We start from the raw sequence: 15,298 nt of genomic DNA on the forward strand, positions 1-15,298 counted from the left end.
AAAGGGACATTATCGAACAAGTAGAAAAACTCAAATGTGTTCTAAAGATTAGATTATCATAAAATATTAGTGTTAATTTCCTTATTTTGATGGTTGCACAGAAGAATGTCTTTGCTCGTAGGAAGGACACACTAAAATATTCAGGGATGATGAGACATCAGATCGACAATTCTAGTAATGGTTCTGGGAAAAAACAGTTCTTTGTATGGTTTGTCTTGTAAATTTTCTGTAAAGTGGAGTTTCTTTCAAAAATTTTTTAAACTTTTAAACAACAACAATATATGTACTCAATTTTTGTACAATTATCCTGTATATTCACATCCTTCCTTTTTTTTTTCCATCAGTGATGTAGGTTTTTAAATTTCTTAAGAGACACATTTTTGAACCAACTTTGTTTGGAGCATCAATATCGATTCTTCAAAATTACATGCTAAGGGATGCCTCCTGGTTGCCCTACCCTCGGCAACATCCTATCTCTAACAAAAGACGCAAGGTGGCCTTTCCCCTCAAGAAGCATCAGCTATAAGAGAAGATAAAACTAATTGGTGAGGAGCAGAACAGCAGTGAGGTGTTCCACACATTGCATAACAATGCAAATAAATCCAGAGGCTGGAGAAATCAACTTGCAAGGGGTTACTTAGTGAATCATTAAAGCAAGGATGATTGAGCACCACAAAGCCAGGTTTACCATCCCATATAAATCTAAGGGAAAAGAGGCAGAGAGCAAAAAGAGATTTGTTTCTAACTTCCAAAGATGATTACCTTATGCTTGTGCCTTCAGTAATTAGTTTCTAACTTCCAAAGATGATTACCTTATGCTTGTGCCTTCAGTAATTAGGACTGTGATTTTTTTTTCCTGAAATTTTGTCTTGATGGCTATAAACACAAGAACTGTCTTTATGAATCATCTTTATTTTTAAAATTTGGCTAACACTCTACTCAAATGTCTTTGACATGTTTAAAGCAATTTGTTTCACAAATATGAAAGTTAGAAAAGGTTGAAATGATGGAAATGATGGAAGTGAAGTAATGGAGAGAGTGTGTCATTTTCTATCACTTAGAAATATGTTGCACAAATAGAAAAGCTGTTTGATGGAAAATGCCACTGCAGCTGTCTCCACCACTTCATTTCCGTCATTTTAGTCACAAAAACATAAGGTTTTCTTCCTCTTTTTGTAAAATTAATTGCTTTAATACCAAAGGCCCCTGTCCACCGTGGGCACTAACCAAGCAGTAACAGCAGACTGATTCCATAAGGGGAGCACATTCCTCATGGGCCTGCCTGATGGGCCTTTCCTGCCACTGCAAGTTCCTTACAACTCCAGAGCCTTGAAACTGAGTGGTGTCCAAACTCCAAATCAGCCGGAAACTTGATTCAGGAAAATATTCCCTTCTCACTAGAAGCTTGTGTGCATCAGCAGAACAACAAGCTCCTGGACTACCAAGAATGCCGTCCTCCTTGCCTGGAAGGTATATACTTCCTAGCCCTCTTGGAATGCTCCCAATTCCTCAGGAGTCATCTCAAGACCTCCCTGCCCTTTTCTGAGATTTTATCCTTCAACTCTAACTGATTCTCTTGCTCTTGACTGCCCAGAGTCCCTTCTGCCAGCCATGTCACACATTTCTGGAAGGCAACTGTATCAGTATAGCTCTTGATTACATAGTCTATGACTGTGTTCATTGTTTGTGGAATTCTTCTCACTCCAACTGCAGTAAGCTCTTTAAAGACAGAGATGTTCAAGAGTTTGAAACCAGCCTGGTCAACGTGGTAAAACCCTATTTCTACTAAAAATAAAAAAAAATTTAAAAAAATTAGCTGAGCATGCTGGTGGGTGCCTGTAATCCCAGCTACTTGGGAGGCTGAGGCAGGAGAATCACTTGAACCTGGGAGGCAGAGGTTGCAGTGAGCTGAGATTGCGCCATTGCACTCCAGCATGGGCACCAGAGTGATACTCCATCTCAGAAAGAAAAAAGACAGAGATGGGGTCTTTCATTCCTCTTAAACCCCCTATGGGGTGTCACAAAGTGCTGGGCACAGCAGAGGTTTCTGCATCAGAAATTCATTGAACCAGACATGGGACAAGATGTCATAGAGATCTGTAAACAGATTTGGACAGGAAATAGACAAGGAAGTTGAAGAAGCCAAAGCAAAACCTCCAACAGTGCAGAGAAGGAGCATCGCAATGGCTAAGCTAGGCTTTAGCCAGAGATGGGCAGCACATTTAGAACATCCAGCCCCAGCTTCCTGAAGGCTAATGAAATACTCATGAACAGACACAAAAACTGTCAGACCCACCTCCCAAGGGTAACTCCCATTACTCCTCTGACAAATGAGTAAATACCTCCGCTACGGTAGGTACCTTGTCAGGCATGAGTAGGGGAGGAGAAGGCTTCCCCCATTACACACACAACAGGAATGGCAGGCAACCATCAGGTGATGGTCAGGCAATTGTTAAACTGTCTCTCTAAAATAATAATTGGTCCCAGGCCGGGCGCGGTGGCTCAAGCCTGTAATCCCAGCACTTTGGGAGGCCGAGACGGGCGGATCACGAGGTCAGGAGATCGAGACCATCCTGGCTAACCCGGTGAAACCCCGTCTCTATTAAAAAATACAAAAAACTAGCCGGCCGAGGTGGCGGGCGCCTGTAGTCCCAGCTGCTCGGGAGGCTGAGGCAGGAGAATGGCGTAAACCCGGGAGGCGGAGCTTGCAGTGAGCTGAGATCCGGCCACTGCACTCCAGCCTGGGCGACAGAGCGAGACTCCTCTCAAAAAAATAAAAAAAAAAATAAAAAATAATTGGTCCCAGCCAGTGCCAGGGAAGGGCAGTCTCCCAGTAAACAGAAATACCTGAAACTGGTGATCAGCAGCTTCCCAATAAGACCTCAGCAGTTGGCTGAGTGGGCTCACGCATGCGCGTTAAGAGTTAAAATGGCGGAATTTCACCAGTATGTGTTCTTCCTCTAGGGACCCTCAACTGGTGAGGAAAAAATGCCTCAAGTGACCAAGAGTACAACACTAGTAAACGCACTGTGCATGCTCCCCTTCTAAGTGCTAGCAGGCCACTGCATGTGCAGACAGCCCACTTAAGGGAAGAATCACAGGAGTGGGGAGGCAAGACCCCAGAAGTATGCCAACAGATAAAACCCGAAGTCAGCCAGGTGCGGTGGCTCATGCCTGTCATCTCAGCACTTTCAAGCGCATCATTTGAGGTAAGGAGTTTGAGACCAGCTTGGTCAACGTGGTGAAACCTCATCTCCACTAAAAATACAAAAATTAGCTGGGTGTTGTGGCAAGTGCCTGTAATCCCAGCTACTCGAGAGGCTGAGGCAGGAGAATCACTTGAACCTGGGAAGTGGAGGTTGCAGTGAGCTGAGATCGCGTCACTTCTCTTCAACCTGGGTGACAGAGAAAGACTCTGTCTCAAAAAAACAAACAAAAGCCCTAAGTCAAGGTCAAACTGTGCACTGTCTTTCAAGTTACCCACTTGACCCTTTTCCAAGTTTACTTTCCTTCCTTTCATTCCTGTTCTAAAGCTTTTGAATAAACTTTCACTCCTGCTCTAAAACTTGCCCCAGTCTCTCCTTCTGCCTTATAAGGAGGCAAGAATTGAGGTTGCTGTAGATCCATATGGATTCACGGCTGCTAACATACTTTGGTGCCGTGGGACTCCAATACATTTGCTGCCACTAACACCTAGACATGCATCCACAGGACAGTGTGTATGTATGCATGAGAGACAGAGAGAGAGCAAGAGCAAGACAGAAACAGGCAGACCGAGATGGAAAGTAATAGAAATCCTAAGAAAGAAGAGAAAAGATCAGAAAAGAGGCTGAGATATTGAGAAGAAAGAGGGGGTGAAGAGGGTAGCAAGAGAGAGGTATAGCTATTTATAGCCTGTCTTATGGTTTTCTGGCTCTGGCTGCTGTTATAGTAGCATTTTATGAAGGTTATCCTTCCTTAAGGAATACTGTAAGACTTTAACTTTCCTATATAGTTGCAATATTGAAAATAAGGCTGGTAATTGGGTCATCTTATTAGGAAGCAACTGTCACGAAGCAGTTCAAAGAGCTTCCAGTTATTCCCTCATCCATCCTTACAACATGCTTCTGAAGTAACTGGAGGGCGCAGATGAAGAATATTTAGTCCACCTGGATCCTTTCTTTTGTGGGCTTTAATTCCACCTGCATGCTCTCTTTTTAGATTGGAGACTCACGAGCAAGGTATCACAGTGGGCACATTTGTTTTCATTAAATATTTTTTCCCCACCTTTTTCACCCCTTGCTTCATACGCTGCAAAAATGTCTTAGAATTTATGTGGAAAATCCAGGGAATACCCACAGTCCATCCTCCCTGAGTTCAGATCAGTGCTTTCTGGTGGAGTACAGTTTCAATTATGTGGGTGCAAATGAGCCACATTTATAAATTCTTGTAAGTGAAAGAGGTCATCGTAACATAGAAGTGTGAAGACAGAGAGAAACAGACATAGGAGCAAAGGTGAAGGCAAATTAGGGGAATAGGAAAGAGAGGGGAGAAAGCAGAGGAGGCAGTCAGGGAGGAAGCCTTTGTGAATGTTCTGAGTGCTCTCATTCCAATACCCATGGCCCTTCGTAAGTGCTCTGTGTGGCACCCTTGATGTGACAAAGACATGAGCGACTCTATTACCCTAAGGACCGTAAGCTTCACTCGGAAACTCCAGCTCTGTAGACATGATATGGGTGACAGGGCAGGGCTGAGGAAGCACATGGTAAGGTCTCTGACACCAAAATATGGATGGCTATCCCACCTACTTTGAGATTAAACTGTTTCTATCATTTCAACTAGAACTATGGGCAAATAATTCCAGGCAGAACTTGGCCTGTGGGTTGTCACAGCCCCTATTTGACAAATGAAGCTGTCAGAATGGATGTAACAAGGACACTGGGTATTTTTGTTGGGAGGTTCAGTGATGGTTGTCTTTGCCATCAGGAAACAAAAGACATGAGAGCAGTGCCCTCCTATTTGCTTTTGGAAGCATTTTCTTTGTGCGTGTGTAGATGTAGACAATCACTTATGGGGAATTTATTGGGATACAAAGTGAAGTTTTGATCTATGTATACATTGTAGAAAGATTCAATCAGCTAATTAACGTGCTTATTACCTTACATAGTTACCTTTCTTTTCTCCATACATTGAAAAAAGAAAGGCAACTGTGGTGAAGACATTAAAAATCTATTCTTTTAGCAATTTTGAAATATACAATATATTATTTTAAACTGTGGTCACCAAGCCGTGCAGTAGATCACTAAAACTTCTTCTTTCAGTCTAACTGAGACTTTGTACCCATTGATCAACATCTTCTCTTTCCTCATTCTTTGCCCCCAAGCCCCAGCCTCTAGTAACCAACTTTCTACTCTGTTTCTGTGAGACTGACTTTTTCAGATTTCACATATAAATGGGATCATACAGTATTCGTCTTTCTGTGCCTGGTTTATTTCAGTTAGCATAGTGCTCTCCAGTTCTATCCTTGTTGAGAAGGCAGAATTTTCCTTCTTTAAGGGCTGTATAGTACTCCATTGTGTCTATATACCACATTTTCTTTATCCATTGGTTAGGTTACTTGCATATCTTGGTTATTGTGAGTAACAGTGAAATGAACATGAGACTACATACATCTTTTCAACATACTGATTTCAATTTTCTTTAGATACATACCCAGAAGTGGGATTGCTGAATCACATGGTAGTTCTATTGCTAGTTTTGTGAGGAGCTGCCACACGACTTTCCAAAATAGCTGCATTAATTCACATTCCCACCATTAGTGTATAGGGTTCTCTATTCCCTGCATTCTTGCCAAGGCTTGTTATCACTCTCTTTGGTAGTAACCATTCTAACAAGTATGAGGTGGCACCTCATTGTGGTTTTAATTTGCATTTCCCTGATGATTAGAGGTGTTGAGCATTTTTGCGTAAGCCTATTGGCCATTTTGATGTCTTCTTTTGAGAAATGTTTGCTCAGATCCTTTGCCCACAACCTGGGGTGAGTCACTTAATCCCTGTGAACATTGGTTTCCATATTTTTAATAAGTTTTATTTCTACCTTCCCTGCCTCCTGGTTTATTGTGAGAATAAAAATGTGGTTTCCTATACATGATCTCCTTTAACCCATAAATGGCTGTTTAAAATAAATATTATGGTCCCTATTTTCAGGTGAGGAAACAGTAACGTGATGGGGGGTGGGGTAAAGTGATTCTGTCACTGCTATCCATGGTGGAGGTCAGGTTCTTGCTGGGCACTGCCTGAATCCAAGCCCCCTCCTTCCCCACCAAAAGGGCTTCATTTAGCCCTTTTATCACATGAGCTGTCGTCCCTGGCATGACCTACACACGGCAGAGGGCCAGCCACTGGGGCATATTGTTAGTCCTCAGACCACAGAGTGTTACTTCACTACAGGTGAGTCTCATTTTACTATGCAAACACAAACACACACACACACACACACACACACACACACACACACACACATTTTACTACCTCTAGTTATAGAAGTAAAGATAAGTTCCTTTGGGGGAAAAAAGGAGGGGAAAAATCATGCACACTCATGCAGCATCCATTTATCCTATTACTTAGTGAGATTTTTTTTCCCCCTTGAGTCTCTTACTAATGTCCCTGACAAAATCTTGGTCCTCTCATTTATCTTCCACACTTCTGCTATAGTAATCTAAAAAGTAGGAAAAAATCAGATATTAATACTCTATCTAAAATATTACTACCGAGGCTTCTGGCTGTTTATAGAATTACATCTAAACTTCTTATCAAGTCATACAAAGACATCAGTGTGCTTCCAGAATGTCATGCTCCACTGAACTCTTCTATTTTTTTTTCTAGAATGTATACATTTTCCATTCCCCTGGGTCAATTTCTATTCATTTTTTGAGACCCACCTCAAATAGCACTTTGTGGGGGATTCTTTCAACTATTCTTGCCATCAGTCGCTCCCTCCAAGCTGGCTTCTAAGCATTTTGTTCAAAAGGCTGGCACTGAACACAGCCTTTCCTACTCAGACTGCCCCCTCTGGACAGCAAATACTCTGGAGGCAAGGGATGAATGTATCTTACTACTCTAATCCCAATATGATGCTTTGCACATACGAAGTATTCAAAAACAGTTTAATAAGCACATTCAAAAAGAAAATAAATAGGCTTTATGCTTAAAAGAAGCCAAATAGATATCTGAGAAATAAATATAAGAACATACTCTTAACAATTATTTTTGAAAAGTTACTAAAAATGAATGCCAAATTGATAGTTATTTCAATGTTTGCACAAAATCTTAAGTGTCAAAAAGAAAAAAATGGATATAAAGTTATCACAACACATAGACTACGAATCTGTTCAAGATCTGCCGTCCACCTGCCTCAGTGTTCTATAGAGGTAATATGCATCTATAGTCCAGCATTTCCTGGAATGAGTTCTGCACTTTATTAGATGGTATTATAAAAATAAAAATGTGTTAGGATAGTGTTTATAGTAGAACAATTTTGGGAATTGTTGGGCTAAACAAGATTCATTTTTTGGCTGCTTGTCTACTCACAGCCTTTTATATATGAATGTGCCTTGGGCCTCTATGAGAAGAAACACAAAACACAGCATGATCCAAATGTATTTGACGATGGAACTTTTTTCCCCCCAAGGAGCATCTCACATGGCAGGTGTTCATAGAGAACACACTCTGGGAAACACTGTCCTACTTTCTTAGATGCCATTATTAGTCACTTCACAGAGATGCTTAAAAATAAACACGTTGATGATCAATGCAGAAACCCATAGGAGCAAAAGTCTGAAATGACATTCTATATAAATGTTGCTTCAAAATGATGAAATAGGCTGTCTATTTTCACCAAAATGCAGCATAAAATAGTTGAAAGAGTATAGGCTAAGAAATAGTTCTCTATACGTTACAAGCTGCATAATTTGGGGCAAGACATTTCTCAATAGAGAAACTATGTTATGTACGTGAAAATCACACATCAGCATGATGATTTCACCTGGACTTTCTGAAACAAAAATCCATGGGAAGACATAGTCTTAAAGGATATGGATGATGTTTTCAGATAGAAGGGTACTCCTCTGCCCGCCAAGACCCTGCAGCACCTGCTCACCACCTACGTCTTTAAATAACTTGAGACTGTCAGATATGAGATTTAGTTCATACTTCTCCACCTACGGCAGTCATACTCTCCCTCACCTCTTTCTTGACAACCTTGGAAGATGAGGGACTTTTCTTCCTACTCAGCCCCTCACCCATGCCCCTGTCCTCTATGCTTCTACCTCCTCCAGGATTCTCCTCCAGTCCCTCCTGAATCTTCAGAATTCTTCTTTCCTCTCTGCCTGCTACATCTTCCAGTCCCTCCAATCCTGAAACAAATACCGAAATCAAAACATCCCTCTTCTCACCCACATTCCTCTCTAGCTACTATCCAAATTTTCTTTTCCTCTCCTTCAAATTTCTTTAAAGATTCATCCAAATTGACTACATCAATTTCTTCACATCTCCTTGACTTTTAGACCATTAAAATTTGGAATCTCCCCGAGTTCAACCAGTGTCCCATTAACTATTGACTCCAGTGGGAAATTCCTATCTCACTGTATCTCCTAGTTATATTTAATAACATTGGTCATGCTTTCCTCTTAAAACACGCAACTCTTCTGGATTTAGTGACACTGCATTCCCCTTATTTTCCTTCTGTTTATCTGCTCATTTGGTCTTTGTCTCCTCCAAGGGCTCTAGTTTCTGAAGGGATGCCTTAGAAGTTGTTTTCCCCAGGGCTTAAGCCTCAGTCCACTGCTGGCTTAATTTACCTTTTTCTGAGTGAGCTTGCCCACGTGTGTATGATATCCAAATTATCACCTGTCCAACCCACACCTCCTCCCTAAGCTTCAGACTCATATTATCTATTGGACAGGCTTACCTGAAAGTCCCTCAAGTAATTCACACTCACCAATTCAAACAGAATCACATTCGTACCTCCACCATCTCCTTGGTGGAGGCTCCCTTGGTGGAGGTAGTAAGCATTGTAAGTATAAGAGGCTGCTTGGATCTGAATTGAGGTCCGAACACACTTTCCAGGTGTGACCTGGGGTAAATTACTTAATCTTTTCAACCCTTATCTCGTGGGAAAAATGGAGATGGCCATAGTCCAATGCCCAGAGGGCTGCTTGAACAATTAAATGGGAGGCACACAGCATCTCTGGACAGCACCAATGCCAGTGAGTTATCAATGAAGCTACTATCACCATTATCATTTTCCACACTTGATTTTTTCCCTCTGGAATTCCAGGCATTCTTTATCTCATTTGGAAGTGCTAGCATCTGTCATCGTAGTCACATAAGCCAGCCACCTGGAAGTTGACCTTGACCCTCCTCCCTTTCACTCCTCACAGACTACCCAACACAAGTCCTCCTAAATATTTCTCAAACCCTATGACTCCTGTCCATGTCTACAACTGCAGCCGTAACCCAGGCTCTCATCCTCTGCTCTGATCATCTCCTCTCCAGTTTTGAATTGCCCCGATTCCTTGAAGTGGGCTAGAGCAAGCTATCTCAAATGAGAAGCATCCATGTCACTCCCACCCTGAAAACACATCAGCATCCAACACCCCAGCTGGCTTTCGATAAACGCTACTCAAGAAATAAGTGAAATAAAGATATTAAAGTGTTGCTGATGACATTTCCATGTTTTATGGGTTTTGTGATGCAGAACATGTGCAATTGACCCAGTTCTAGAAATGCCTGAGTGGGTGATGAACAACCCGCCTCAATGCTGCCAGCATTAGGACTGCACTTTTATACTCATAGGATGGCCCAGCTAGGGGGGTGCCCAGCACACATGACTGCGGGTCCACCAGCACCCACTTTCAGCTCTCCTCCCGCCCTCTCCTCTGAAGAGACTGGAAAAAGGGAATACTTTCACAGCTTCCCTTACAGCGAAGGGTAGCAAATGAGACATAAATGGCTGCCAAAAGTGCCTGGGAAAGCTTTTGTTTTCCTGATAAGTGGGGTAGGTCTTGCTAATGCCATCCTTCTCCTCATCTTTCTGCTGTAACCAGAAATGTGAAGCTTGAATCTGTGGGGGCCATCACAGAATTGAGGGAAAGGTCAGGAGAATCTCCAAAGTGCTGACCTGGACACCCCCAGGTTCCCGTGGTTGAACCCCAGGGAGAAAGAAACTTGCTCACGGACCCTATTGTCACTTCGGAGGGCTCCTCGGGGAGTGAAATCTCTGCTATTTTGAGGGGGAGAGCTGGTGAGAAATACAGCTTGGGATTTCAAACTGGGTATCAAAAAAGCAGGGGCCTATGTCAAAGTAACAGCAAATTAACACCACAAGCTGTTCCCAAGCTTTCACAGCCTCAGCCACAGGTTAGTAAAACCTGTGATTAGCACTCTCCTCCTTGCCTTGCATGATTTGTCATGGCTGCAGGCTCAGAGGTGAGAGAGAGAGAGAGAAGGCCCTGCAGGCTCCAGGGACATTTTTCAGCCACACCCACCTCCTCAGATTCATTAACACCTCCCACCTAACTCACAGAGATAACTGTGCTCTGCCAACAACTAATGAACGCAGTTATCAAAGCACAAAGAACCCCTGCAGCACAGCTCATCAAGACCTGGCCAGGTAAGGCAGTAGCTCTCCAGTTCACCTTCTCTACCCAGAGTCCAGCACACCATCCAAGAGACCCTATTTATTTAAATATTTAAAAAGTAAGAAGGAAGAAGGAAAGAAGGAAGGGAGGGAGGGTGGGAAGGAAATTGGTTAGAAGGCAGAATCACATAAATAAATCCCATGACCTAGGTTCCGAGAACAGCAACATGGGGAAACTCCAGTGGACTAACACATCTCAGCTCATCTATACAGGCACAGGGAATGAGAAAGCAGCCGCAACAAAGAACTGAATGCAAATTGGAAGCAATTAAGTGCCAAGCTATTTTTTCAGTACTTTTAATATAATAATAACTTGCTTTATGAAACAGCTCTGTTTTTACTTATATAACAAACCTGCACATGTACCCCTGAACCTAAAATAATTTTTTTTTAAAGTATATAGTGAGTGTGATGGTTAATACTGAGTGTCAACTTGATGGGAGTGAAGGATACAAAGTATTAATCTTAGGTGTTGCCAAAAGAGATTAACATTTGAGTCAGTGGGCCAGGAAAGGCAGATCCACCTTTAGTCTTGTGGGCAAAAACTAATCAGCTTCCAGTGAATACAAAGCAGGCAGCAAAACTTGAAAAGGAGAGACGGGCCTAGCCTCCCAGCCTGCATCTTTCTCCCATGCTGGACGTTTCCTGCCCTTGAACATCAGACTCCAAGTTTTTCAGTTTTGGAAACTGCACTGGCTCTCGTTGCTCCTCAGCTTGCCGACAGCTTATTGTGGGATCTGGTGATCGTGTAAGTTAATACTTAAATAAAGTCCCCTTTATATGTATACACACACACACATACTATATATATATACACACACACATACACACACACATATGTACACACACACACACACATACACACACATATGTACACACACATATATACACACACATATATACACACACACACGTACACACACACATATATATACACACACACATATATACACACACACATATACACACACACACATATGTACACACACACATATATATACACACACATACACATGTATATAGCCTATTAGTTCTGTCCCTCAAGAGAACCCTGACTAATATAGTGAGTAAGTAAGTTAATCTTTGTTGGTAAGTCTCTTGTTATAAACACTCTTAAAGATGTACTGGTGGAGATTCCTTTAAGTGCCCTTTATTTTTAACAAAGTATTCTCTTTTCTGTTTTTTTTTTTTTTTTTTTTAATTTATGTTAAGGTTTGGTTCACTGTTAATAGTAAATGACGTCTCAAATGCTTAGACATCTAGCTGATTGTAAAATGTTAGCTAAAATGGATCTTCTCTTGAAACAGTGTTGCCGGATATTTAAAAATGAATAGAAATTATATTCTTTTTCTGTTTTTTAAACCATCATTTTTACATTCTGAGTTTCTGGAAATTGAGGTGCACCTGTATATAGAAACCCTTGCACTTAATTTCATTTCTAGTTCACATTCTATACTCGTCTCTTCTCATTATAGCAATTACCCTTAAAATCTAATTTCCTTGGCTTTATGCAGTCCTATTGAAACAGGCACTGAATTTTAAGAGAATTATTTTCCCAGCAATGCTCTTTTTTTTCCAGTCTTATAACTATGGAAGCAATGAAGCTGAGGCTGTCATGTAACTTCCTGAATGACATGAGATGCGGAAAGGACTCTGAGCAAGATAAATCCTCTACCGTGGGTCCTTCAAGGCCCTTGGAAGTGTGCTTAATTTCCACACTAAATAGTAGAGTGTGGAATTTTGTCATTTGCCTTGCTTGCATCTACAACAGGTTGGGCAATGGAAAATCTTCAAATGTGTGTGGCCTATAATAGAAAAATCTTCAAATACATGTGGCCTATAATGTCCCACACATATTAGAATATAGCTTAACTCTGAACGTACACATCATGGGCTCTGAAAGGTTTAGAATACATGTTTAAAAAATGTAAAGATTTTATCTCAAAGTCAAATTAGCTATGCTTTCCCCCCTCTTTTTTTTTTTGAGGGAACAAAAGTAATAGTATTTCTTATGTAAAAAAGAAAAGAAGACTTAAAATGTTCACTGTAGTGGATGCTGTGGTGTGCTGCCTGGACATTTCCCATTGTTGGGAGTGTTGGTGACTAACAATTCTCATTCATTTAGTTGCTTTCAGGGGTTGCCCTCAGCCATAGAGAACCAATTACACCAAGGCTACAACCCCAGTCAAGGTATAAAAGGTATAAACGGCCCAGACCCCTGGCTCAAGGCGAGACAACTCTGAAGATCCAACCCATGGCTAGAGCTCACCTTGAGATCCACGGGGCCCCTGTCTGCACTGCGGTTCAACTCCTCCCGCTGCCCAACACTGATTCCTTCACTCCCTTGCAGATGTTGATCTTGAGAGATCTCCCCAGTAAACTTTGTGTGCACAAGTCTTCTCAGAGTTTGTTTCCTAAGACATTCATCTTACCAGTTTTTCTAAGACTTCCATTATCATAATTATTTTCTGAACAGTTTATGAGAGTGTCTCAAACCTCAGACAAGTCCAATTCAGAGCTGAAGCTTCCCTCTCCTCTTCTCCCCACCCTAAATACTTGGCTTTAGAGATGGAGTTAAAAATTCCCTCATAATTGCAGCAGAACTGTGGTTCAGAGCTTCAAACGCACATTTGTTGTCACACATGGGATACAATATGTTGTTAGGCAGGCGATTTTGTCATGTGTGAACATCATAGAAACAAAGATGGTACAGCCCACTACACACCTAGGCTATATGACAGAGCCTATTCTTGTTAGGCTACAAACTCGTAGTGTGTTTTACTTTACTGAATATAGCACTGTAGGCAATTGTAACACAATGGTTAAGTACTTATATATAAACATAGAAACATTTATATGTAAACATAAAAACATAGAAAAAGTACAGTAAAAATTCAGTATAAAACGTAAAAAATGGTACATCTGCATAGGACACTTACTATGAATGGAGCCTGCAGGACCGGAAGTAGCCCTGGGTGAGGGGTGAGTGAACGTGAAGGTAGGTCATTACTGCATGCTACTGTAGACTTTATACACACTACAAACTTAGGCTATACTACATTTAAAAAAATGAGTAATCACACTATTATATTATAACTATGACATCACGAGGTGATAGGACTTTTTCAGCTCCATTATAATCTCATAAGATCACCTATGCATGATCTGTCATTGACTGAAATGTTGCTACGTGGCACATAACTGTACATGGTTTTTGTTTTCTTCTACAGTGTCAGAGTTTCCAATCTTTAGTTAAGTCTGTTAAATTTCCTCAAAAAACTGTCTTGTTTTTTTTTTACATTAATACTTATTCCAACTGAAATTTACTACTGTATATGGGATAAAAGATGAGGGTCAATTTTTAAATTTTCTTCCAGTTGGAGAACCAGTTATTCCAGCATCATTTATTTAAAAGCAAACAAGCAAACAAACAAAATCTCATAGGCTTTTCTTCATGAAACCAACAATCATATTAAGTCATATACTGAAATCCATGTCTGGATTCTCTATTGTGTCCTACTAAATATTTTTCATAGTATGTTCTGATAACTGCTTCTGATGTAAAATACTCTTATTGTTTGTTTGTATGATTTCCTTGGTTATCACCAGGTAATTATTATTTCAAATGAGCTTCAAGATTATTTTATACAAGTCCAAAAAAACAAAACCAAAGCCAAAAACAACTCAAAACTCCATTGGGATTCTAATTGGGAATGCATTAAATTTACATATTAATTTTGGGAGGCTTTTAAAAATTGACAATCATAATTGTATATGTTTATGGGGTTTGGGCATGTGATGTTTTGATCAAAATATACATTGTGGATTGATTAATTCAAGCTAATTAACATATTGATTCCTTCACATGACATTTCTTTGTGGTGAGAATATTTAAAATCTACTTTTAGTAATTTGGAAATATACATTATTATTAACTATAATATAGTTATAGTTAATATAATGTATATATAGTATATATGTATATATAATATATAAATATATGTTATATATTATATATATAGTTATAGTTAATATAATAATATACTTATAGCCCACAGTCACTATGCTGTGGAATAGGTCACTAAAACTCATTCCTTCTATCTAACTGAAATTTTGTATTCTTTGACCAACACCTTGGGAGACTAAAAATGTGTAAGAAAGACTTTCCACTCAAGAACATGTTTGATTCTTCATTGGTATTTCATGTTTTTATTAAGATTTAATAGCTGGTTTATATAGGTTGTGTGTTCAGGTTTTTAGTCCTATATTTTATAGTTTTAGTCATGTGAAATTTTTTTTATGTCTATTTCTGGTGCTTAGTGCTGGAGAAGATAAAAGTTACTGACTTTTATATATTTATCTTCTATCTAGCCAACTTACAAAGTTTTATTAATATAGTGCTTTTCCAGCTACTCTGGAGGCTGAGGCACCAGAATCGCTTGAACCCAGGGGCGGAGGTTGCAGTGAGCTGAGATCGCACCACTGTTCCAGCCTGGGCGACAGAGCAAGACTTTGTCTCAAAAAAAAAAAAAAAAGAAAGAAAGAAAAAAGAGGTGATTAAAGTACAAAGTGTTTAGTGAACTTTATTGGACTATCCACTTTTCATGGGCCATCCCATGGG

General features: G+C 40.4%; 1 protein-coding gene across 3 annotated transcripts in view; it reads right to left on the reverse strand.

Moving 5' to 3' along the window:
• F13A1 (coagulation factor XIII A chain) overlaps window positions 1-15,298 on the reverse strand; it is a 433,590-nt gene that overhangs the window by 122,949 nt on the left and 295,343 nt on the right. The window lies entirely within an intron of this gene.

Source organism: Papio anubis, chromosome 6, assembly GCF_008728515.1.
Source record: "Papio anubis isolate 15944 chromosome 6, Panubis1.0, whole genome shotgun sequence".
NCBI lineage: Eukaryota > Metazoa > Chordata > Mammalia > Primates > Cercopithecidae > Papio > Papio anubis.